This window comes from Equus caballus, chromosome 8, assembly GCF_041296265.1.
Source record: "Equus caballus isolate H_3958 breed thoroughbred chromosome 8, TB-T2T, whole genome shotgun sequence".
In the NCBI taxonomy this organism is placed as follows: Eukaryota; Metazoa; Chordata; class Mammalia; order Perissodactyla; family Equidae; genus Equus; species Equus caballus.
This window is the reverse complement of record NC_091691.1, coordinates 48,213,549-48,240,205: the sequence shown is the minus strand read 5'-3', so window position 1 is coordinate 48,240,205 and position 26,657 is coordinate 48,213,549. Positions and strand designations below refer to the sequence as shown.

Genomic DNA, 26,657 nt, shown 5'->3' with positions numbered 1-26,657 from the left:
AAATAAATGCCCCGGACGTGGCCCAGCAGGGCACACAGCAAATAGCTAAGGGGACTCCATTTGGGAAGGCAGGTAGGCTGGGAAGAATAGAGGCGGGAGTAGGAGGGAGGGGCAAAAGGGGTGCTTTAGAAAACATTTTTGTTGGGCCCAGCCCTGGTCAGTGGTTAAGTTCACGTGCTCCACTTCGGGCACCCAGGGTTTTGCCGGTTCAGATCCTGGGCATGGACCTAGCACTGCTCATCAAGCCATGCTGAGGTGGCGTCCCACGTAGCGGAACTAGAAGGACCCACAACTAGAATATACAACCATGTACTAGGTGGCTTTGGGGAGAAGAAGAAAAATAAAAAAGTTTTAATTTATATTTTAAAATGAGAATGTATTCACGTAAGAAACAAAAATTCTTAGGCAAGTGAGGTATCTTGGGACGAAGCTTCTGGAGGGCAGGGATGTCTTCTGGAGTCCCACGTCCCTGGCACAGCAGTATATCTGCGCTGACCTAACCTGAAAGCACTCTTTACAGGTCTCTTTTTGTGATTGTATTTGTCTAGCGGGGGTAATTTTATTTGCTGAGAAATAAACCATTTGTGGTATCATTGTGATATGACACTTATGCAATTCTTGTGATGGTGTTTTAAAATTACTTCCTGTTTCAGTACTCTTGAAAGGAAAGTGTGGGCTTCCCTCTTTTTTATAGGTAAGGAATTGTGACAAAAAGATGAAAAATATCTTTTCAAGGTCTTATAACAGCAGATAGTTAGCAAAGGGTAGAAATTTGTTTATGATTTTAGTTTTTTCATGGTGTATTCCTTTTCCAAAAGTCTTTACTGATCTGACTCATGAATGATTATTGAACTGCCTGACTGGGCCTGGGTGAGTGTTTAATTTCCTAAATGTTCCATAGTCTAAAGTAAAATCTCTTCACTAGTCAGGACTGGGGAGAGATGAGTGGAGAAGTGGGTTCTTTCTTTCTTCCAGGGCCTTCGTACTGATCTCTTCTGGACTCCTTACTAGATATTGTCTCAGGCCACCAATGTGCAGAGCCATGAGGATGGTGTTTGGGGTGAGCATTTGCTGTCACCTCTCATGGGTGACGAAGGGTGACAATCTGCAGGAATGACTTCCACTGTGGGGAATATTAGAGAGAACCTGTCAAATTTTTGGAGGGGCAAATTGATATGTCTCATTTCTTGACAATGTGGACATTGCTTCTTTTCTCTCCCACCCAGCTCAAATCTGGAATTTATATTCTAAGAGAGGCCAACAAGTCTTGTAAAGTTGGAGGAAATTGAGTTGATATGTTTTCCCCTCAACTAAGCGGTCTGCATTTTCTTTTTGTTACGATTTAGGATTTGGAATAATATAACAGCAATTATAATACGCATAGGAGGTAATGACACTCAAATGAAGAAGATACATTTTCTTCTTCTTCTTCTTTTTTGCTGCCCCATCGGAGAAGGGGAGAGAATCTCAGCAGAGAAAGGCTTTGACAGGTATAGTATAACTTATCAGGCTTTCGAGTAACGAGCTGAGGTTAGCCTTAGTTCAGATATGTCAGAGCTGTCAGAGGCCAGCCCTGAAATCTGTAAGACATTACAGACTGAAACCCCAGCGAGGACGGCTGAAGGTCTCAATGGGAATTCCAACGCACCAAAGAGTCTGGAGTGTCTCCACGCCTGGGCCTGACCCTTGATAATACTTGGAGTTTGCTTTTTTTTGTTGTGGTTGCAGGATTACTAAATTCACTGGGTTTTTGTTCTTTTGGCTCCTGAAATTGGTCCATCACACTTCTGGGACAATTCGTCATTGTGTGGGGAGAGGTGACGGGTCACCTCTGCAGGGTCCGCCCCCGGGCAGCGGGAGTATTAGAGATTAGCCAGCAGAGCGGACACAATCCTCCACATTAGCAAGGAGAGAAGGAGTGCATGAAAGCAGAGATAAAGTTTTCAGATAGCTCACATTGTTAGCACTGGTGTGAGAGACGTCAGTGGAAGCCAACAAATGGTAACAAAATGAACTTTCTGAAATATGGCTTCTTTCTCTATCTTGCTCACCCCAACATGAGAGAAATTTAAGTACTCCCCCAAAGAGGCAGAATGCAATAATTTAGTGGGAAGAAATGAGATTTAGAATTGGAACTTTGTGCTAAATTTACCACTGGCCTTCAGTCATCCACTTAACCTGTCTTCCTATAGTCCAGTGGCGATGATGGTGATGGTTAATTCATAAGGTTGCTGTGAGGATCATGTAGAGACACTTGGTCTGTGATGTGAAATTCCAGTGTTATTTATGGATAGAGGCTTCAAGTGATCTATGAATTGGCGTAGACTTTGCACAGTACATGAGTGATTGCACAGTACATGAGTGATTGCACTGAGTACTTTAATCAAAGTGAGACGATATGAAAAAATTGACTGCAACAGAAGATAGTAGAAGAAATGCAATCTCTAACTGAAAGAGTGTCTCATAGGTGGCATATGCTGGGCTCCTCTCCACCCCTTGCCTTGAATACGGTCTTACACGTTGTAGGTGCCCGGAAAGTAGTTGTCTAACAAATCAGGAAATGCCTACCTGTCTAATTCAGTCTCGTGTAGGGGACGAGGAGGGAGATTTGGGTTTCCCTGGAATAAAGCTGAATGAAGAATTTTTATCTTAAAAATCCTATGGTGTGACATGATGGGTTTATTTCCTGCCTGTTTAATCTTGGCTTTCTCTCAGTTGTTCCATTTCTAACTAACACCCTAGTTCATATAACTTCTCTTAGAGAGAGAGAGTCTGCATTGCATGAGGCCATGTTTTTATTTTATTTTTGTAACTTAAAATCTAATAATCTCCATCTCTCTGTCTCACTCTCTGATTGTTCTTCTTTTATTCTTGTTTATCTAAAAGTCACATTTAAGATTCCAAAGTGCTGCTTCCAGGCTGATCCCTGAGAACTCGCTGCTGGTGTCGTAGGGATCACAGCAGAGGTCAGGAGATAGGAAGGGCAAAGTGGCAGAAATGGACTCAGCTCTACTCCTGCTTTACTTTCCATGGGGTTTCACTGTAGCTTGTGTTGTGAATATAGTCGCTCACACGAAGCCCCGTGAAGTGGGAGCTTAGGCTGGCCTGCATGTTTATGTTTAGGAAGCCATACATTTTGTAGTTTAAGATAAAAATTTTCCCTTTTTTGGATGAATGCTCCTTTTTAGTAATACTTACAGGCTACAGAGGACATGCGAACTACACATAAAACTTTTTGCTTTACTTTCAAAGTTGTTCGTTCTTCGATTTGTCCGCAGTCCAAAGATTCACCACCCTCCACCTCCACTACTAAAATTGTCTCCTTTGCGTCATGGAGAGCCCTGCTTCTTTTCCTCTTTCTGAATTCGACCATCCTTCACAGTCCTAGCTCAAGTCCTTCCTCCATGAATCGTGGACCCAAACAACCCATGGAGCTCTTGGTACAACAGGGGAACAGTGAACTCTCAAAAAATCTTAACTGGGGAGCCAGCCCTGTGGCCGAGTGGTTAAGTTTGGGCGCTCCACTTCCCTGGCCCAGGGCTTCGCTGGTTCGGATCCTGGGCACAGACATGGGACCTCTTGTCAAGCCACGCTGAGGCAGCGTCCCACGTGCCACAACTAGAAGGACCTACAACTAGAATATGCAACTATGTACTGGGGGGATTTGGGGAGAAAAAGCAGGAAAAAAAAAGAGAATGGCAAGTTGTTAGCTCAGGTGCCAATCTTTAAAAAAAAAAAGGTCTTAACTGAGACTGTCCTATTGAGTCTTGCAAAAGCTTCACAGCTTATCCATGCCCCACTCACTGGCCGCTGAAGCGCTTCTTTTATCAGTGTTCCGAGTTATTTGCTTACCCCTAGAAAGTCTCATTTAGTTGGTAAGTGGTAGAGTCCTTGCTTCTTAAAAAAACCTCTTCATATGATTCTCATATGTAGTCAGAATTACTAAGCAGTGATTTTTTCTCTTTTATTTCATGTGTTTAAGCACTGACTTTTTAATGCTCATGTGGTTGTTTTCATTTCCAATCATGAATGTCTTCCCTCCTCCATTCACTGTGAGATTTACATTCTTAGGCTTCCTGTGTCTTCCCCAGTGTCCTGCATCCACTGACTGAGCTGAGTGAACGAAGGGAGTGTTTTGCGGGCTGTGTTATGTGTATAGGGAGAAAGAGCAATATAAACGAAGTGGTTAGGTCAGAAACGGGTGGTTCCTGTTGAGTACAGTAACACTTACATACCACTTCCTCTTTGCCGGGCACTGTACCTGCACAGACTCATTTAATCCTCACAACAAGCGTAAGTGGTAGTTACTTTATTATCCCCATTTGATGGATTAGGAAACTTGAGGCTCAGGGAAGCTAGGCGTTGTGTTCATGGTGGAGCAAGGATCCTAATCCCAATCTATGCATCACTATACTACAAGCTCCTCGAGGGCACAGTAGATACCACCGTGCCTGCCATGTTGTAGGGGATCAATAAATATTCGCTGAAGGAAGGAAGGAATAAAAATCATAATAGTCCAGAGCTGGACATATTGAATTTTCATAAAGAAGAGGAAAATCTGGAAAAATAATCTAGGTTGAGTTGTGTGAGGCATGGCTTCCAAGGGATAGGAATGAATGTCCCAGGGTCCTTCAGGTGCGTAGATAGGGTGACTGGATGTCCTGTTTGCCTGGGCCAATCCTAGCTGATGCCTGTTGTAATTACTAATAGGGTCCTCTTTTCAAATATCCTGTTTGGATGATAAATTATATTAGCACCCTAACTCTAGAAATGGTGTGGAAAGAGCCATGCTTTCTGAGTGCAAGGGGGAGCATAAGAAATAGTATTAGATTACCTGGTCCTCCCTTGGGGTCCACTTCTTTCCATTTTGATGCATGAACATTATGATGGCTCTGTACTGGAGTTTGCTGACTGTCCCCGTGTCTCTGCTCTGCAGAGCGGATCCCAGGTGTCCTCTCTCCTCTGGGAGCTTCCCAGGAACTCCTGTAGGTTTGGTGACTACTTGAGACTGCCCCAGGGAGCTGGCGTTTCAGTTATTCTGCTGCATTGCCCTCAAAAGCACATCCATGGTCATCACATCTCATGCGCTAGCTTTGGGTTTGAAAAATATACAGTGTACTGATGTATGTAAAATTGTCACCAATAAAACCAGAATCTTTGCCTCAGTACAGTACATCTGATAACAGAGAGGGCTACTAAGTGACTAACGGTTGGGTAGCTTTTACAGCGTGGATCCCCTGGACAAAGGGGTGATTCATGTCCCTGGCTGGATGGGGCAGGACGACGTGAGATTTCATCATGCACTTTAAAACTTATGAAGTGTTTATTTCTGGAATTTTCCATCGAATATTTTCAGACGATGGTTTACCATGGGTAACTGAAACCATGGAAAGCAAAACCATGGATGAGGGGGGACAACTGTATTTATTAGTTTTGTCACTTTGCTTGCTTTTTATTTGTGTACATGAGATCTTTCCTTTATAAAAAATTGTCAATAATATTAACCATAGTCTTGTGGGGATGTAGACTTTTGGCAAAGTGTTGGGAAACCGCTTTACAAACGTAAAATTCCCTGTAAGTTGTTCAAAGGAAATTGCTGGCATGGAGCACGTGCTGGGTATAGCTCACAAGACAGGGTATTATCTTAAAACCCAGTTTTTCTAGAGATGCCCTTGCTTCCTATTTACTTCCTGGGTCAAAAGAGCTTAAGTTCTTTTGCAAACTCATCTGAAGATGTAAGTCCCTGGACATCGCAGAGGCCAGGTGTTTTCCGTGGGACAGTGGAATTTCCCAGTTGTAAAACTTCCTTCCACTACTGTTCTGCCAAAGCTCGAGGTTACTGGCCTTCAGGAAGGCATCTTAGGGGCCTGACTTTGCCCTCAGTGGAGGCATGTCCCATGTGGGGGATGGAGGGCGCAGAGGGGAAATTTTATTGTCATCCGTGTGTTGGAGGTTATTGTGAAAAACCTCTATCTTAGAGATGCAGGAAATAACCGAGTGTATGCTTTGTCCTGACCTGTAAGATAACCCACTGCGGTCACTAAATTTTATCAAAAGCTGGGGGAGAGGGATGCCTAGGGGAATATGGGAAAATGCTTTTTAATGGAATCATTTAATTATAGACCTGAAAGATCTTTCAGTCCAACTGTCTCTTTTTTCGACTGAAGACAGGGAGGTCCAGAATAGTTAGAAGATGTACCCAAGGACTGCCAGATAGTGGGAGAAGCCTGGGACTGGAACCAGGGGCTGTGAAGCCCAGCTCGGAGCATTTTCCACCACCCCACGTGAGGTGGATCTTCAGCCTGCCTCCAGGATGAATGTCCTCCTCTGGCTGTGGCTGCTGACGCCAGCCTCCAGTGTTTCGCAGAATTATAGCCTCCCCCACTGACGGCGCTGGCTGCCGAAGCCTGTGGGGGGCGCTGTGGGCCCTGGATTGGGAAAGGTGGAGGGCAAGGGGATGGGCTTTGAAGAAGCGAGTAGTGATTGGATGTGCTACAGCCTAAAAGGAAAAGGCTACAGGAATCAGACTGAAAGCTTGTTAGAAAAATCCCATGGCTCCCTGTTCTTTTCAGATGTCTGTACCTTTCACTCATTTATGATGCTCGTGGAAAGAAAACCAGAGCTGGCCGTTCCCAAAGCCTCTAAAACCACTCCTCTGGCGTTCTCTGTGTTTGCAGATGAAAACGCTAAAGGTCACTAGGGCTTAAAGCACCCCTTTCTCTCCAGGGTCTCCCTCACCCCCGGGGGCCAAAGCTGGTTCTGAAGAAAATCTCTTTCCAAGAAAACCAGGAGGAAGGGCCTGCACCCACCTACCCACCGCCCTACCCTCACCCCCAAGGAAAACAGCCGCCCAGAGCTTTCGGGGCTTGTGGCTCCCTGTGCCTACCGGGCTGCTCTCTGGGTTTTGGAGAGGCCTCTTTTGGCCCGTTGCTAAGGCCGCGCTGACTCCAGGCCTGTTATCAGGAGGAGGACAGTTTAAACAGGCCTTATCGCTGTGTGTTCAATCAAGGTTTATGAGGGCTGATAAAGATGTCACCTAGTTGGTCCGTGTGTTCATTAAAACTCTATTCCCTGGTGGGATGGAAATGCAAAGATGTTTATTATTTTTTTTTAACAAAATTTTGGGAATAAATACAAGTTGTTCTTTTGTTGAATATGGCACTTGTGGACAAGCTCATCTGTGTGGCCGGATCCATTTGTGCCGGCACAAAGCTGGCGAGGGCCCTCCTCTGGGGCGGTTCCCCTGAGAACAATGCCTTGGTCTTCAGCAACACAACTCCGTCTTTAATATCGTAGGTTATCATAATTGCTTATTTAATAATTCAATAAACATCGGGTCTTGGTTTAGGTGCAGCAATAAGCCATTGTGTGCTTTTAATTTTGTGGCCTTTTATATTACTGGATCATTACAACAAAAAAGATATTTGCTTTAATTTTGTATTTTAATAAGAGCTTTCTAACCAAATGTGTTTGCCAGAGTCGCTCTTTCTGTGAGTTATTCCTCTTCTAGTAGAAGAAAAAGCAAAATAGCCCCTGTTACCTTTATTAACCCCAAGTGTGTATAAATGATCAGGGCTGCAGGGAGCACGAAGCAGGCAGAAGAAATAGTCTCTGCTCGGAAGAGCTTCTGTGCTCTCTGAGCTTTCTTACTGCTTTAGACCGAGACCCAGGGCTGGGGCAGAGCTTGCACAGAGTGTCTCAGGGGCTCACTGACTACATTTCCTGTTTATCAATATTAAGGCAGAATTGCAGAAAAGAGGGTAAGAAATATTTTAACTTTTCAGGTCCTTTTCTTTCAGTTCAAAAGGTGTCATTGCATTTTTTAGTTTTATTTTTAATTGTGGTAAAATACATATAACATAAAATTTACCGTCTTAACCGTTTTTAAGGGTACGGTTCAGTAGTGTTAAGTATATCACACTGTTCTGCAGTCTTCAGAAGTTTTCATCTTGCAAACCTGAAGCTCTGTACCCATTAAATAGCAGCTCCCTGCTTCCCCCTCCTCTCAGCCCCTGGCAACCATTCTGCTCTCTGTTTCTCTGGGTTTGGCTATTTTAGATGCCTCGTGTAAGTGGGATCATGCAGTATTTGTCCCTCTGTATTGGCTATTTCACTTAGTATAATGTCCTCAAGCTTCATCCACGTTGTAGCATGTAATAGGATTTCTGTCCTTTTTATGGCTGAATAATATTCCACTGTGTGGATACACTACATTTCATTTATCCATTCCTCCCTTGATGGACATTTGTCTTGCTTTCACATTTTAGCTGTTGTGAATAATACTGCTATGAACATGAGTATACGAGTATCTGTTTCTAGTTCCTGTTTTCAGTTCTTTTGGGTACCCAGAAGTGGGATTGCTGGATCATAAGGTAGTTCTATTTTTACTTTTTTGAGGAACCATCATACTGTTTTCCATAGCAACTACACCATCTTAGACTCATACCAACAGTGCACGAGGGTTCCAATTTCTCCATGTCCTTGCCAACATTTACCATTTTCTGTTTTTTTCATAGTAGCTGCCCTAGGGGGTTTGAGGTGATACCTGCTACGGACTGAGTGTTTCTGTTCCTCCCAAATGCACATGTTGAAATTCGAATCCCAATGTGCTAGTATTTGGAGATGGGGCTTTGGAAGGTAATCGGGTCATGAGGGTGGAGCCCTCATGAATGGGATTACTGTCCTTTATAGGAAGAGACCAGAGAGCTAGCTTGCTGTTTCCATCATGTGAGGATAAAGAAGGCAGCCGTCAACAACCTGGAAAAGGGCCCTCACAGAGCCTGACCATGCTGGCATCCTGATCTTGGACTTCCAGCCTCCAGAACTGTGAGAAATAAATATTGCTGATAAGCCGCTCAGTCAGTGGTATTTTGATATGGCAGTCTGAGATGACTAATACCACACCTCATTAGGTTTGATGTGCCTTTCCTGAATTTTTAGTGATGCTGAACATCTTTACATATGGTTGTTGTCCATTGCTATATCTCTCCACTGCTTTTCGACGTCTTTGTATCTCCATACCTTCTGATAATTCTACTTGACCACTTAAGGAGATTTGCTTGCTAGCAGGTTACTTGCAAACTTTTCCTGCCTTTGGAGACATTCTGAACATCTCTGATGTATGTTGACCATTAAACATGAGTGTCTTAGGAGTAAAATTACTTGTTCATTTAATATTATTTAATTATATTAAATATTTAATTTAATATTGTGAACACACTTCTTCTCCACCACAGGGGGTCAGGCTCTGTATAGAGAATTTTCTGCTCATTGCATCCCACAATGCAGTTCTTGGAGTTACTAGAGGGAAAAGAAGCAGAGTTGTGTTTATAAAGAGGAGGGATGGGAAGGTGGAGTGGTGGAATGGGAAGGGGAGGGGTGAAGCTGAGAAGTCAAAGGGGAGAATGGGCATGGACTGCAGGGAGAACACAGGAGGAGGCAACTTTCAGGTTCAAATCCCAGGAAAGAGATCTCTTTGTGGGGGGAGGGGAGGCTATGCTCATGAACATTTTGTGTCAGATGGTGGCTGAACCCTACGAGGTTCTTGAATGAGATTTGCTCACTGTCTTAGGTTGCCCCTCCCTAGAAGCAGACACTAAAACTAGGATTTGAGTGCAAGTAGTTTATTTGGGGGGACATCTCAGGAAGCATCAGTTAGAGAGTGCAGAAGGGATAGAGGGAAGAGGAGGAAGCCACTCTAGGGTGAGTCTGAGCAGGTACTGCTTTGGGCAGCAGGACCTCAAGCCCCCTGGGATCTCTGGGAGATGATAAAGAACCAGCCTCAGAGTCACTGCCTTGAAGGGCGAGAAAGCTGAGGTATTTGTCCTCTAACTCTCATCCATCTTTGGCTGAAAGCTGCTCCCAGGGTTATTATCTCCCCACAATCTTTGCCCTGCCCCGTGAGCAGGCACAGACTGGGTGTAGGGTACAGCAAGAGATGTGCTGGAAAGTGGAGTGCAGGGGGTAATGGGTGAGCACTGACAGCATCCACCATGCTTAAAACTTCTACTGAATGCTTTAAAAATTTATTATTATTCATCCATATTATCTATTTATTTCTATTTGTTGATTATTAATACTTTACTATTCATCAACTCTAAGATGGATCTCCTCCATTTCAACATGTCTAAAGTTAGAACCCCACTCATAATCCATAGGACATCTTTCAATCATTCTTGGCCAGCTGGTGGTTGTGACAGAGTTTTCCTTGCCTGTGCATGGATGACCTTGGATATTGTTCTTGGTGACATGACTGGACAACTACAATCTCTTGATGTTTCCATTCCAAAAGGTATTTAAGAACCACTGTAAAAAGTAATATCCTGATCATTGTCTAACGAAAACCTTCCTTTGGTATCTTTTGGGGACAACGAGAGAGTGCTAGCATCAAAACTTGCAGAATGGATATCAGACGCTTGGAAGAAAATGCTGGAGATAAAGGAGCACTCATTTATTAGGTTGAGACATATGAAATTTCCATTTTTTGGTCACAGTCAAATGTCAGCAATTTCATTTGGTTCCTCTTAGAAGAAAATTTGCATCACTAACATTCTTGATGAGGATGGAACTGCATGCAACGGCTTGAGCATTGATGAGTCTGAATTAAAAAGTAATCCAGAAGAGTTGGATTCTGAATATAACAATGTTTTAGGACTACTTTAACCAACTTATTTTACTAATATTTCTTTCTTTTTATATATGACAAAGATAATATTAAAAAACTTTCCATGGCCAGCCTGGTGGTGCAGCGGTTAAGTTCACATGTTCCACTTCAGCGGCCCAGGGTTCGCTGGTTCAGATCTCAGGTGTGGACATGGCACTGCTTGGCAAGCCATGCTGTGGTAGGCGTCCCACGTATAAAGTAGAGGAAGATAGGCATGGATGTTAGCTCAGGGCCAGTCTTCCTCAGCAAAAAGAGGAGGATTGGCAGCAGTTAGCTCAGGGCTAATGTCTCTCAAAATAAATAAATAAATAAATAAATAAATAAATAAAACAACTCTCCAAGTTAGTGGAAAAGCACTTGCAAAGGTAGAAAATAAAATTTTGCGTGATAAGAAAGCATTGTGTTATGGTTTATTTGGTAGTTTTCCTTTCTTAATGACATAAAATAATGGGACATCTTACAATCAAAAAGTGTCTCAGATTTGGTGAAATATGTTTTTTCTCCACGGACCTCAGATGCAGAGAGTGAGGTTAATTATAACTCTCGGTTCACGTCACGTTTTCACCAGCGGTTTGTGGTAGGCCTAGCTCTTGTTTTATTATCTAATTCTTCCCTTTTTTCCACATTCCCCTCTTGTATCGTCTCACGCACATACACAGATATTTATCCTTTGTTGGTTTTAGACATTGCAAGTATCTTCTCCCATTTTACCTTTCTTTTGGCTTTGTCTGTAGTGTCTTTTGTTCAGCAGATATGCCTAATTTTGATGTAATTAAGTTGATTTTGTTGTTGTTGTTGCCTGATAGCTCATGTTTTTGAAGTTTTCTTTAAGAAGCCCTCTGCTTCTAGGTCACAAAGATTTTCTCCCATATTTTCCTCTGTTGACTTTACAGTTTTACTTTTTATACCTAGGTTGGTAATTATCTTGAGTCCACTTTCATTTGTGCTGTATGGTGGGCTTTTTCTCCCTAGAGTGAGCAAGTTTTCCCTAGGCATCTACTGAGCAATCAGACTTTTCCCCCATTGATTTGTGGTGCCACCTTAATCATATGTTAAGTTCCCACATATGTGTGAGTCTATCTCTGAAGTCTCTAATTCTGTTCCATTGATCGGTTTGTCTGTTCATGCATACATTATCACACGGCTTTCATCATCACATTTAAATATATCTTAATACATACTAGAGCAGCCCCCTTTCCATCTTTTATAAATCCACTGAGCTATTTTTGTGGACACTTCTTCCATAAAAATTTCTGAATAAGTTTATTGAATTCCTTAAAAAGCCCCATTGGAATTGCACTGAATTTGTAGATTAATTTGGGGCAAATTCAGGCAATCCATCCAAGCACATGGAATATCTTCCCATTAATTCAGATCATTGTATACACTCCTTATTAGAGTTAAAAAATTTTTTCTGCAGAGGACTTGTGGATTCTTGATTTAGTTTCTTCTTAGATATTTTATGATTTTTGTTGCTATTGTGAATAGTACTCTATTTTTAAAAGTGAGGTCTTCTAGTTGGTTGTCATTGGTTTAGACCAGAGAGAGGCACACTTTATCTGTAAAGGGTCAGATAGTAAATATTTTAGGCTTTGTAGTCACATAAGATCTCTGTTGAATGCTCTTTAGTTTTTCACAAACTTTTAAAACTATAAAAATCCTTCTTAGCGTATGGAGCCTTATAAAAACAGGCCTTGGGGGGATCGGGCCCACAGGGTCTTAGTTTTTGAATTCCTGGTGTAGAACAATGCTATCAATGTATATAAATTACATTTTTATACTATAACTTTGCTGAGCTCTCTAATTAGTTCTAATGGTTCGGTTGATTGTTCTGTTAGTTTTTCTACATAGACGATGATATCATCTGTAAATAATGCTATTTTTTATATCTTCTCTTTTCATTTGTACCCCTCTTTTTTGTTCTTGTAAAGTTGGGCAGGATCTCCACTGTAATCTTCGACAGACATAGTGATAGTCGGCATCCTTATCTTGCTTTTGTCTTAATGCATCTAAAATTTCTCTCTTCAATATAATGTTTACTGAAGGCTTTGGTATATGACCTTTACAAAGTTAAGAAAGTTTCCTTCTATTCCTAGTTTTCTAGGACTTAAAAAAAGCATGAGTGGTGAATTTTATCAGAAGCTTCTCCTTGCATCATTTGAGATAATGCAATTTGCCTCTTGTTGCCTATTAATGAGGCGAATTAATTTGATAGATTTTCATATAATGAACCATCCTAGTATTCTTGGAATAAACCATATTTGATTAGGATTCCATTAGCTATTGTTTTAATATTTTTACAACTACATTCATAAGTGAAAGAGGCCTATAATTTTCTTTTCATGTCTTTATCTCATATTGAAATTAAGATTATACTGGTCTCATAAAATGAACCAGGAAGCTGTCACTTTTTTTTCAATTTTCTGCTACAACTTATATAATTTAGGAACAACTGTACCAAGTTTGGTAAACTTTATCTGTAAATAATTTAGGGTACATTCTTTTTGTGAGGGAAGGTTTTTAATTATCTCATCAATTTCTTTACTATTTATTGGCTTATTCAAATTTTCTACTTTTTCTTACACCAGTTTTGTCATTTTTTTCCCTCAGAATTTATCCATTTCATTTTGGTCTAAAATTTATTAGTGTATAGTTGTTCATAATACTCTTTTATTATTATTTTCCAATCTATAATGTTTACAGTTAACTATCCTTTTCAGTTCTAATATTTTCTTCATTTGAATATTCTTTTTCCTTCATCAATCCTGCAAGAGGTTTGCTGTGTTACTAATCTTAGAAGAAAATGACCTTTAGTTTTGTTAAGTTTCTCTTATTTTTGTTCTCCATTTCATTGATTTCTGCCCTTATCTTTAGTATAATTTCCTTCCTTTTTGCTCTTTTGAATTTTTTCTACTATGCTTTCCCCAATATTTTGAGTTGAATTCTTATCTCATTTTCCTATAATCTTTCTCATTTTCTTATAAATGTGTTTAAAAATATAGATTTCCCTCTAGCACTTCTTTTGCTGTATTCACCACAATTCGACATATAGTGCTCTGTTATTAAATTTTAAATATTTAGTTTTTTAAAAATCGTGTTATTTAAAATGCTATTTAGTTACAAAACATAGTATTATAATATGCTTTTTGGTTTCACTACAAATAGTATTTTTGAGAAACTATATTGTTTTTGATTTCTAACTTTATTATGGCAGTAGACAGAATTATTGAGGCCATATTTATGGTCTAACAAATGGCCTTTTTTGGTAAATATTCCACATGGACATGAAAAGGACGTGTTTCCAGCTAACATCATACTCAATGGTGAAAAACTGAAATCTATCCCTCTAAGAACAGGAAAAAGACGAGGATGCCCACTTTTGCCACTCTTATTTAACATAGTATTGGAATCCTGGCTACAGCAATTGGTCAAGGAAAAGAAATAAAATGGATCCAAGTTGGAAAGGAAAAACTAAAACTGTCACTGTTTGCAGATGTCGTGATTTTTTTTTTGAGGAAGATTAGCCCTGAGCTAACATCTGCCGCCAATCTTCCTCTTTTTGCTGATGAAGACTGGCCCTGATCTAACATCTGTGCTCATCTTCCTCTGCTTTATATGTGGGATGCCTGCCACAGCATGGCTTGACAAGTGGCGTGTAGGTCCATACCTGGGATCCGAACCGGCAAACCCCGGGCCACCAAACTTAACCTCTGAGCCACTGGGCTGGCCCGCAGATGACATGTTTCTATATATAGAAAATCCCAAACAATCTGCCAAAAACTATTAGAAATAGTAAATGAATACAGTAAAGTTTCAGGGCACAAAATCAACACACGAAAGTCAGTTTCATTTCTAAACACTAACAGTGAAATAGCAGAAAGATAAATTAAGAATACAATCCCATTGGGGCCGGCCTGGTGGCGCAGCAATTAAGTTCTCGAGTTCCTCTTCAGCAGCTTGGGGTTCACCGGTTCAGATCTGGGGTGCAGACATGGCACCGCTTGGCAAGCCGTGCTGTGGTAGGCATCCCACATATAAAGTGGAGGAAGATGGGCACGGATGTTAGCTCGGGGCCAGTCTTCCTCAGCAAAAAGAGGAGGATTGGCAGCAGATGTTAGCTCAGGGATAATCTTCCTCAAAAAAAAAAAAAAAAAAGAATAAAATACCTAGAAATAAATTTAACAAAGGAGGTGAAAGTCCTGTGCACTGCAAATTATAAAATATTGTTGAAAGAAATCAAGGAAGACACAAAGAAATGAAAAGATATTCCATGCTCAAGGATTGGAAGAATTAACATTGTTAAAATGTCTATACTTCCTAAAGCAATATACAGATTCAGTGCAATTCCTATCAAAGTCCCAGTGACATTTTTCTCAGAAATAGAATGAATAATTCTAAAATTTATGTGGAAAAACACGAGACTCCGAATTGCTAAAGCAATCCTGAGAAAAAAGAACAAAGCTGGAGGAATCACATTCCCTGATTTCAAAATATACTACAAAGCTATAGTAATCAAAACAGCATGGTACTGGCAGGAAAACAGACTCACAGATCAATGGAACAGAACTGAGAGCCCAGAAATAAACCCATACATCCATGGACAGCTAATATATATATATTTTTTGCCAAGGGAGATTCACCCTGAGCTAACATCTGTGCCAATCTTCCTCTATTTTGTGTGTGGGTTGCTACCAGAGCATGGTCACCAATGAGTGGTGTAGGTCCACACCAGGGAACTGAACCTAGGCCACTGGAGGGGAGCATGCTGAACTTAATCACTAGGCTATGGGGCCAACCCCTTGGACAGCTAATTTTTGACACAGGAGCCAGGAACATGCAATGGAGAAAAGAAAGTTTCTCCAATAAATGGTGTTAGGAAAACTGGGCAGCCACATGCAAAAGAATGAAAGTAGACCATTATCTTATACCATGCACAAAAATTAATTCAAAATGGATTAAAGACTTGAATGTAAGACCTGAAACCATAAAACTCCTAGAAGGAAACATAGGCAGTGTGCTCTTTGACATTGGTCTTAGTAGTATCTTTTTTTTTCTTTTAATTTATTTTTGCTGAGGAAGATTAGCCCTGAGCCAACATCTGTTGGTAATCTTCCTCTTGTTTTGGTTGAGGAAGATTAGCCCTGAGCTAATAATCTTACTCCACTTTATATGTGAATTATCACCACAGCATGGCTGATGAGTGGGTTAGGTCCCTGCCTGGGATCCAAACCTGTGAATCCGGGCCATCAAAGCAGAGTGTGCCAAAGTTTAACCACTACACCATGGGGCCAGCCCCCTAGCAGTATCTTTTTGAATACCATGTCTCCTCAAGCAAGGGAAACAAAAGAAAAAATAAATGAATAGGACTACAGCAAACTAAAAAGCTGCTGCAAGGCAAAGGAAACTATCAACAAAACGAAAAGATGACCTAACAATTGGGAAAAGATATTTGCAAATCATATATCTGATAAGGGGTTAATATCCAAAATATATAAAGAACTCATATAACTCAACAACAAAAAAACAGACAACCCAATTAAAAAATGGGCAAGGGATTTGAACAGATATTTTTCCAAACAACATATACAGATGGCTAACAGGCACATGAAAAGATATTCAACATCACTAATTATTAGGGAAATGCAAATAAAAACTGCAATGAGATATCACCTCCTGCCTGTCAGAATGGCTATAATTAACAAGACAAGAAATAACAAATGTTGGAGAGGATGTGGAGAAAAGAGAACCCTCATCCACTGCTGGTGGGAATGGAAACTGGTGCAGCCACTATGGAAACCAGTATGGAGATTGCTCAGAAAATTAAAAACAGAACTACCATGTGATCCAGCTATTCCATTCTTGGATATTTATCCAAAGAACAGAAAACACCAATTCAAAGAGATATTTGCATCCCTATGTTCATCTCTCCAAGACTTGGAAACAACCTAAGTGCCCATCAATGGATGAATGGATAAAGACGTAAAAACAATGAAATTGTGCCATTTGTGACAACATGGATGGAGCTTGAGGGTATCATGCTAAGTGAAATAAGTCAGATGGAGAAAGCCAAATACCATATGATTTCACTCATAAGTGCAGGATAAAAACAACAACAACAATAACAACAACAATGAAACACATAGATATAGAGATTAAATTAGTGGTTACCAGAGGGGAAGGGGGAAGCGGGGAGGGTAAAAGGAGTAAAAGGGCACATGGGTACTGTGATGGATGGTAATTAGTCTTTGGGTAGTGAACATGACATAGTCTACACAGAAATTAAAATATAATCGTGGACACCTGAAATTTATAGAATGTTATAAGCCAATGTTACCTCAAATAAAAAAAATTTTTTTAAAAAGAAAAAGATGCGTTTTACTGTTTGTTGAATGCAGAGTTCTGATATATCTCATAGCTTGAAGTTGGTAACTCTACTATTCCAGTCTTCCATATGTCTTCCTATTTTCTTTTTGCTTCATCTATTAATTCCTGAGAGTTCTCTGCTAAAATTTCCAACTATAATTGTTGATTTGTCTATTCTTCCTTACAGTACTGTCAGTTATTCCTTTATGTATTTTAAGGTTGTATTGTCAGGTGTGTTTATGTTTTTAGTGGTTATATCTTCTTTTCCTTCTCCTTGTTTTCAGTATATATTACTCTCCTTTTTCTCTTCTGATTTTTTTTCCCTTACATTGTATTTTCTTAGTATTAATATGGCTACCTCAGTTTTCTCTTGATTCATATTTAATTTATATGTGCCTCTACATTTTTATTTTTCAATGTTTCTGTGTCTTTTTGTTTTAAATGTTTCTTTTATAGCCAACATATTTTTTGATCTTATTTTTAAAATATGATCTTAGAATCTCTGTCTTTTGATTGGTGAGAGTTAATTTTTAAAAAAAATTCTAGTATTTATCTTCATCATTTCTCTACATATTTCCTGCTTTTCATTAAAATAACTTCCATCCTTCTGGGACTCTTATTAGACACTGATGTACTGTCTATCCCTCAAATAGCTTAGCTTTTCTTTTAATGTGTCTGCATCCTTTCCTGTTGCCTGCTGGTAAATTTCCTCTAATTTTCTTCTTCTGTTATTTTTTTCTATCTATTATGTTCCTTATTTCAGTTTTTGTGTATTTCATATTTAACTTTTCTGCTTGTTTTCTTATGACTTTTAATTCTTACTTTTTGATTGTAACATAATTCAATATCTTCTTGTATATAACACATATTTAAAATTCTCAATCCACTTGCTTCAATTCTACTTTGCATGGTATATACTATTTAGCTTAATCTTTGTCAATTAAGGAAGTTCACCTCAGATGTCTAGTGATTTGTTCCTGTGGGCTCATGTTCACCTGAGAATAACTGCTGTCTCTGGGTTTTGTGCCTCTACTTAATTTTAGTGATGCAAATAAATAAGAAAGCCTGTAACACATAGACAAACAAGGATTTTTAAAAATTTTGTTACTGGATTTTTAAATTACAAAAGTTCACATTTGCTTATTTCAACAAATTAAGCAATTCGGATATCTGTAAAGTTAATATTCTTTCTTTTCCCCATCATCAATCTCTGAAATGATTGATGTAAACACTTTTCTGGCGAATAAATTCAATTATAGCGGGGTCTGGCTCTCAAATCATTACTCTGGAAATTGCTTATTAAAAGAAAGCATAGTATGCATGGCTATCTGTTCAGACCAATATTTATAAACTCATCCTTTTTCCTAGGTAAATAACATTCTGTGATACGGATGTTCCATAATTTATTTATCCACTCTTCTACCAATTTTTTCTAGTTCTTATAAATATAAGCAATACTGCAAAAAATATATTTGGCTCAGTTGCAATGGATAGAGTTCAGAAATAGCCCAAAGAATATACAGCAACTTGATACATCATAAAAGTAATATTTCAATTCAGTGGGGAAACAGTGATTTACTTAATAAATAATGCTAGCATACTAACAATTTCCATATGGGAAAAAAGTTATACTTCTTTCTTACATTATGTACAGAAATAAGCTCTAGATACAATTATTTAAGTGTAAAAAAAGAAATTAGGGGCCGACCCCGTGACCAAGTGGTTAATTTCGCGTGCTCTGCCTTGGTGGCCCAGGGTTTCGCTTGTTCTGATCCTGCGCGGGGACATGGCACTGCTCATCAGGCCATGCTGAGGCAGCATCCCACATGCCACAACTAGAAGAGCCCACAACTAAAATATGCAACTATGTACTGGGGGGATTTGGGGAGAAAAAGCAGAAAAAAAAAAAGATGGGCAACAATTGTTAGCTCAGGTGCCAATCTTAAAAAAAAAGTTAGAGTTTGATCGGTAGCGGGAGCGGAAAGCGGACCCCAGAGAGCCCTGAGCAGCCCCACTGCCGCCGCCGGCCTAGTTACCATCACACCCCGGGAGGAGCCGCAGCTGCCGCAGCCGGCCCCAGTCGCCATCACCGCAACCGTGAGCAGCGAGGCCGAGACCCAGCGGCCTCCCGCCGCCCCCGGCCTCAGCGCTGCAGACACCAAGCCGGGCACCCCAGCAGCGGCGCAGGGAGCGGCGGCCCGGGCGGCCTCACATCGGCGGCGCCTGCCGGCGGGGACAAGAAGGTCATCGCAACGAAGGTTTTGGGAACAGTGAGATGGTTCAATGTAAGAAACGGATATGGTTTCATCAACAGGAATGACACCACGGAAGATGTATTTGTACAGCAGACTGCCGTAAAGAAGAATAACCCCAGGAAGTACCTTCGCAGTGTAGGAGATGGAAAGACTGTGGAGTTTGATGTTGTTGAAGGAGAAAAGGGTGCGGAGGCAGCAAATGTTACAGGCCCTGGTGGAGTTCCAGTGCAAGGCAGTAAATATGCAGCAGACCGTAACCATTATAGACGCTATCCACGTCGCAGGGGTCCTCCACGCAATTACCAGCAGAATTACCAGAATAGTGAGAGTGGGGAAAAGAATGAGGGATCGGAGAGCGCTCCCGAAGGCCAGGCCCAACAGCGGTGGCCCTACCACAGGCAACGGTTCCCACCTTACTACATGCGGAGACTCTATGGGCGTCGACCACAGTATTCCAACCCTCCCATGCAAGAAGTGATGGAGGGTGCTGACAACCAGGGTGCAGGAGAACAAGGTAGACCAGTGAGGCAGAATATGTATCGGGGTTATAGACCACGATTCCGCAGGGGCACTCCTGGCCAAAGACAGCCCAGAGAGGCTGGCAATGAAGATAAGGAAAATCAAGGAGATGAGACCCAAGGTCAGCAGTCACCTCAACGTTGGCACCGCCGCAACTTCAATTACCGACGCAGACGCCCAGAAAACCCTAAACCACAAGATGGCAAAGAGACAAATGCAGCCGATCCACCAGTTGAGAATTCGTCCGCTCCCCAGGCTGAGCAGGGTGGGGCTGAGTAAATGCCTGCTTACCATCTCTACCATCGTCCGGTTTAGTCATCCAAGCAGAAGAAATGAATATGAAATTACAGCAATAAGAAATGAACAAAAGATTGGAGCTGAAGACCTTAAGTGCTTGCTTTTTGCCTGTTGACCAGATAACGAGAACTATCTGCATTATCTGTGCAGCATGGGGTTTTTATTATTTTTACCTAAAGATGTCTCTTTTTGGTAATGACAAACGTGTTTTTTTTTTTTTTTTAAAAAAAGCCTGGTTTTTCTCAATACACCTTCAAAGGTTTTTAAATTGTTTCATATCTAGTCAAGTTGAGATTTTTAAGAACCTCATTTTTAATTTGCAATAAAAGTTTACAACTTGATTTTTTCAAAAAAGTCAACAAACTGCAAGCACCTGTTAATAAAGGTCTTAAATAATTGTAAAAAAAAAGTTAAAAAATTAAAGTATTAGAAGAAAATTTTGTAGAATATACATATAATTTTAAAGTTGGGAAAAATTTTTAAAGGAAATTTGGAAACCTGGAAATAATAAAGGAGAAAAAAGTGAACAGATTTGAATGTATAACAATTTTTAATGTTTTATGTCTCTGTATGACATTGATAACACTAAATTTTTTTCTCCATGTCATTTTAAGGTCAAATAAATGTTCAGGTCCTGGATTTTGTCTGCCGAGGACTGGTGAAATCTTATTATTACTAAGTCTACGCAACTGTATCTGTATATACTATACCTATCTAGATATCTATATCTACATAATTATAGCTGAGTTGCTGTAATGGGATTTTGTTCTAATGATTATGTCTCTAGAAATCATATCTCTACAATCTGGAAAGTTAACAGACCCTATAAAACAATTCTTCATTGGAGATTATTGTGAGGAAAAAAAGTTACATAGTTTATATGTCTCCAAGTTCTAAAACAGTTGTATGTATATGTGTGTGTGTGTGTGTGTTGAAGTTTCTTTTAGAGGGGATTTTGGAAATTTTATTAAGTAAGTGATAGAGGTGGTATGATGGCTGAAGAGAATTTCAGAGTAAATAGTGTTCTTTTGTTTGGCTTTTAAGTAGCAACTGTTTAGCTGTGGCTGGCAGGCAAATATACATTTGGATGCATTTACATTTAAAATGTACAAATATACATTTAAAATGGTGACTTTGTTAACAGACACCAGATTTTTTTTCTTTGTTCTGGATGATTAGTTGTAAATGGATCAATAAAAGTATTGATTTGCCCCACTGGCACATTAAAGGAGCATTCATTCTTTTAAATCTTTAGAGAGACATTTATTGCCCCAATTCACTAAGATCAATGGTTATAAATTAGGGTGTTTCCTCCGAAGTTTATAACCAGAATCTCATTTAATCAGGAACCTTAGCAATGATCTAGTTCGACTCTAATCCCAGCTGTAGGTGAGGACACTGGGGCCAGAGGGATTAAGTAACTTCTCAGAGTTATGAATAGCAGAGCCAGGACTAGACTCCTTCGCTGTTATCTTGATAGTGAACGAGGTCTCAACAGCTGGCAGAAAAAGACTAGTGTCAAAGGCATTGGCTCAAAGACACTTAAATTGGAAATACAATAATTGTCCCCCTAAAGATTTCCTACAGTCCTAGCATAAGATATTTTATGAGCAATATCCACTTCCTGACACTTTCTGTTGCTTTCTTAGAGTCCACTGAGAGCTGACATCTGCAAGGCAACATCCCTACCGCATGTGCCCTGAGCCCTGACACTTCAAATGTCAAGGTTTGTGTGCATTTAAACAATCGTTGAGCAAGCCGATAAGGGCAGGGAGAAGTGATTATAGGATTTGATTGGGCAGCGTAAAAAGAGGGGATTTCTTGTTTCATCTATTCGTGTTCAATCTATCCTACATGGATCATTAAATTACCTACTTAATTTCAATAATATTGTTATCCTAGCAGAACATACTTGGGCTTCTGAGTCAAGGTAAATTTTGATTTATTTACACATCAAGTTCAAGAGGCGTAAAATGAAGATGAGGAAGTGGAAAAAGCAAGTTGACACTTTTTTAGAAAGGCGACTTGGCTGTGAAGACTAATGGGGGGATAATTAGGAGGCGGTGTGTCTAAGTTTTCATGGGGTCTGGGAGGAAGAATTATATGATGCATATTTGGGCCTCCATTCTTTCTCATAATGCTATGAGTTGGTCAGAAGTTTTCAAATTCATGTCATGTTGGGACAAAATGAATCCCGTTGATTCACTCTCCCTTGTGTCTGCCCTTGCTGCCTGTCTCTGCTGTTTTCAGCTGTTCATCATCTCTTACTTGGAAAATTTCCGTGATTTCCTCATTAGTCTCACTACTAGTGTCACTCTTCTTCTTATCCATTTTCTATGCTACTTCCAGTATGATATTTCAAAACATGCAAATCCTATTTCATTACTTCCTTGTTTGAAACCCTTCAGGGTCTCCCAACTGCCTACAGGATAAGGTTTAAAATTCTTAGCCTGGTAATTAAGTTCCGCCTCCTGCCTCCCTCTCCACCTCTATCTCCCGTTACACTCCCGAGGTTGGCCCCATACTTCGTTCAATCATTCATTCAATAACTCTTTGTTGAGTGTCCACTATGTATCAGGGGGTGTGCTGCCTCTTAGGGTGTAACGGGAGCAAGACAGTGCTCCCAAAAGAGAACAACTTGCCACTGCCACTTGTGCTGACCAACTCTTCCAGTCTTTGTCATGAACATAGTAGAGCAAGCCCAAACCACACACCTTATATGAATTGTATCATAAGTTAGTGTAACTTGAATTAAAAAGATCTTTGTTCAACAGTTTAGAGAATAAAAAGAAAAGCCACAGGCTGGGAAAAAATATTGTTAGTCACATGTCTGATAAAGGACTTGTATCCAGAATATTCCAAAGCCTCAAAATTCAATTATAAGAAAACAAGCAAACAAACCAATTAAAAAATGGGCAAAAGATTTTAACACTTTACCAAAGAAGATACACAATGGCGAATGAGCACATGAAAAGATGCTCATCATCATTAGTTATTAGGGAAATGCAAATTAAAACCACAATGAGATATCACGCCTATTATTAATGGCTAAAATTAGAAAACGAAACAAAACAAAAAACCCTGACAGTACCAACTGCTGGTGAGGATGCAAAGGCAACTGGAACTTTCATACATCGCTGGGGAGAATGCAAAACAATGCAGCCACTTTGGGAAACAGTTTTGCAGTTTCTCATAAAGTGAAACTTATGTTTACCATACAACCCAGCAATCACACTTCTAGGTATTTACCTGGGTGAAGTGAAAACTTATGTTCACACAAAATCTTTATGGAAATGTTTATAACAGCTTGATTTGTGATTGCCCTGAACTGAAAAAAACCTCAAATGTTCTTCAACTGGTGAATGGTTATACAGACTGTGGTACATCCATACCATGGAATACTCCTCAGCAAGAAAAAGAAATGAACTCCTGATATGCGCAATAACAGAATGAATTTCAAGAGCTTCATGCTAAGTGAAAAAAGCCAGCCTTTAAAAGCTATGTGCCTGGCGCCGGCCAGGCAGCTGAGTGGTTAAGTTTGAGGGCTCCACTTCAGCAGCCCAGGGTTTCACCAGTTCAGATCTTGGGCGCGGACATGGCACTGCTCATCAAGCCACACTGAGGGGGCATCCCATATAGCACAACTAGAAGGACCTCCAAGTAGAATATACAACTATGTCCTGGGGGGCTTTGGGGAGAAAGAAGAAAAAAAAGAAGATTGACAACAGATGTTAGCTCAGGTGCCAATCACCAAAAAAAAAAAAAAAAAAAAAATCTGTGTGCTGTATGATTCCATTGATCCGACAATCTGAAAAGGGTAAAACATATGGACAGAATACAGATTAGTGGTTGCCAGAGGCTGGGGAGGAGGAAAGAGTGGTTGACTACAAGGGGGTCTGGGGAAGTATTTTGGATTGATGGAACTGTACTATATTTTTTATTATGGGAATGGTCATATGACTATATAGATTTGGCAAAAGTCACAGAACTGTACACAAAAAGAGTAAATTTAATGTATGTAAATTATATCTCAATGAAAAAAAGAACCAATGAGATATATCGGTGCAATTGCAGCTTCTTGTCGGCCCCGCTCTGTCATTCGCATTGAGCTGTGTTGTACACTTGGGAAAATCCTGGGCCACGGGGTTGCTGTGGCTTCCTGTCCTCTCCTTCCCTGGGGAGCAGCACATTTAGCCAGCTGAGAGAACCTTTCAAACACAGCCCACACACTCCCATCTAGCTTTTTATCCACTCAACTCCTTCAGGTTCGGGAGCCTGCTTTGTAATCTGACGGGTAATTTACTAAATTTGAATGAGAAACAAAATAAATATTTTTTTCTTTAATCCTACTAAGTTAATAATTCAGATGCATTTTAGGGATTACACTTTCTGTCTTGGCGTACTAATGATTTTTCCAAAAAAAATGAGTTAGCTTCTCCAAGCCCTTCGCTTAGAACATTTTTAATTGTTCCATCTGAGTTTCCTTTCTTTTCTCTGGGGTTTCTGGTCTCTACTGAAGATTCCAGGGAAAAGTGTAGACGCAGCTGGTAGGACAATGACATTGCTTCACTCTTCTGTCCCACTGCCAGACGACAGAACGTGGTCATCCTACCCACAGTTCCTTTGGCTGTAGGGCTAAGCGTTCTGAGGACATCTTGATTCCAGAGAAGCAGTTGATTTGCTTTTTCCTTGAATATGCTTCCTGTTTTCTAGTGTCGAGTTTGAAAATACCTGGTGATAATAACCCAGTCCTAAAGGAGTGAAAACATAGTTATAACATAGAAAAATACATTGGTTGCACATGAACATTTCCCACATTTCCTGGAACCTTTCTCAGTTCAGAGGAAAGGGAAAGGAGCTAGTTCTTGGACTTTAAATTATTACTATTTTTTTGACTTTCTTGCTTTAATCAAGTATAATTTTAATCCATTTCCTCCAAGCTGAATTTTAGAATTTCCCAAGATGTATTTGGATTCAGTTCTACTGAAACAAAATATTTCCAATCTTAATTCTTTCTCCACTAAAATAGGACCAAGATTTCCTTATGCGAGTAAACAAGAATATTCACTGTCTAACACAGTACAGAAGAGAAAACCAAGGGGCCACCTTCCCGCCCCTCCCGGTTTAACGACAGGGGTGGGGAGGGGCAGAGGCCAAGACACAGTGCTTCCTGAAGCCCTGAGCCCTCATTGGAGTGGCTTTTGAGCACTTTCCCTTCCTGCAATGAAGGCCAGCATTCTTTCGTAGTCCCACAGCTGACCCTGCTGCACAGATTAATTTATTTTTCCTGAATCCATCTTGTCAAAAAACTCCAGGGCCAGGAACGTAGTTATTTCCAAATCAACCTTTCACCTTAGTGTCTCCCAGTGATGTTCTTAAGGAAGTGAGGAATTTGATGTGTCTCAGACCAGGTGACTCTGTTGACCCAGGGCAGATCTTGGGTAATTCTCCTGCTGCCTTGAGTGGACCATTCTGTGAACCAATGAAGCAATGAGATGGCAGCTCAAAAGGAAACTACCAAGCGCCCATCCGAACATGCTTACTGGTCTGCTGTCCCCCTGTGCTGAATGCCAGCTTAACCCTGTCTTCGCCAAGAAGTTCTCTCTAGGCACTAACTTTTCACGGGTGATGGCATGTTTCCCCTCTAAGGTTCTCCTTCTAGTTAAATGCCTTTGGAAACCTCACTTGGTACTTAACATAATACCTAACACGTACATTTGCTCACAAATACTTGGGGACTGTTCTGCCGTCTTCCTGAAGTCTGGAGCCTGTTTCAGCTTTTTTAGAGCACAGATATAATTTATGGGTGGGTAGAGGCCTCCCAGCTTTAGAGGCTCTGAACTCTCTGAGAGGCTTGGCTGGGTGTGTCCAGACTTTCATCCCATTACTATGGTCTCCTGGCTTAGTCTGATGACACCCAGCGGATGGACTTAGAGCTCTTGTTTTCTTTGCTGGCTTATATCTGTCTCTGCCTCCCCAGTTTCAACACCATTGAAGGATATCAACACTGATAATGACAATGATAATAACAGCAACAAGAGAACTGAGAGGCAACACAGCATAGCCTGGACTCTGCAGGTGACTACCTGGCTTTACATTCTATCTCTGCTGCTTACTAGTTTTGTTACCTTGGGAAAGTTGCCTGACCTCTCTGTGCCTCAGTATTTCATTTGTAAAACAGAGGTAATAGTCTTTATTTCATAGGGATGTTTCATAGTGACTTATGAGTTAGTGTATGTAAAGTTCTTTAAATTTCTTATGTTATCTATTATTGTTATCAGTATTATAGCTACCATTTATTGAATGCTTACTAAGTGTTGGGTACTAGTAAGAGCATCTCACATATGTTATTATTTAAATCCTTACAACAACCTTGTGAGATGAATATCCTTAGACTCATTTTATAGGTAAGGAAACTAAGGTTCAGTAACTCACTTAGATAATTCTGCTAATAAGTGGTAGAGCCAGGATTCAAACTCAGGGTCGCCTGCATCTGAAGACTTGCTCTTAACCAGATTGCTAATACGTCTTCTCATATTAATGCGGTTAATCACAAATAT

General features: G+C 40.3%; 1 pseudogene; it reads left to right on the top strand.

Moving 5' to 3' along the window:
- The first annotated feature begins 18,994 nt into the window (after nucleotides 1–18,994).
- Nucleotides 18,995–20,310, top strand: LOC100060104 (Y-box-binding protein 1 pseudogene; annotated as a pseudogene).
- Nucleotides 20,311–26,657: the final 6,347 nt, after the last annotated feature.